Source organism: Bison bison, unplaced genomic scaffold, assembly GCF_000754665.1.
Source record: "Bison bison bison isolate TAMUID 2011002044 unplaced genomic scaffold, Bison_UMD1.0 scf7180017851917, whole genome shotgun sequence".
In the NCBI taxonomy this organism is placed as follows: Eukaryota; Metazoa; Chordata; class Mammalia; order Artiodactyla; family Bovidae; genus Bison; species Bison bison.
This window is the reverse complement of record NW_011482490.1, coordinates 16,890-17,093: the sequence shown is the minus strand read 5'-3', so window position 1 is coordinate 17,093 and position 204 is coordinate 16,890.

Here is a 204-nt window from a genome sequence, read left to right as displayed (position 1 = left end):
AAGTACATTCCTAAATTCTATTCAACCTGGAAACATAAAAGCAATTTTAAAATTAAGGAGAGCAATAACCTTACAGAAGTATTCTAGGATAATAGCTTTTTAAGTAATAGGTCTATATTATCAAGAAATGTATTAAAGATATAAATTGCTTTTACATCCATAAAAGAATTTTATATGGTATAGTTAAATTCTATGCCAACAAAA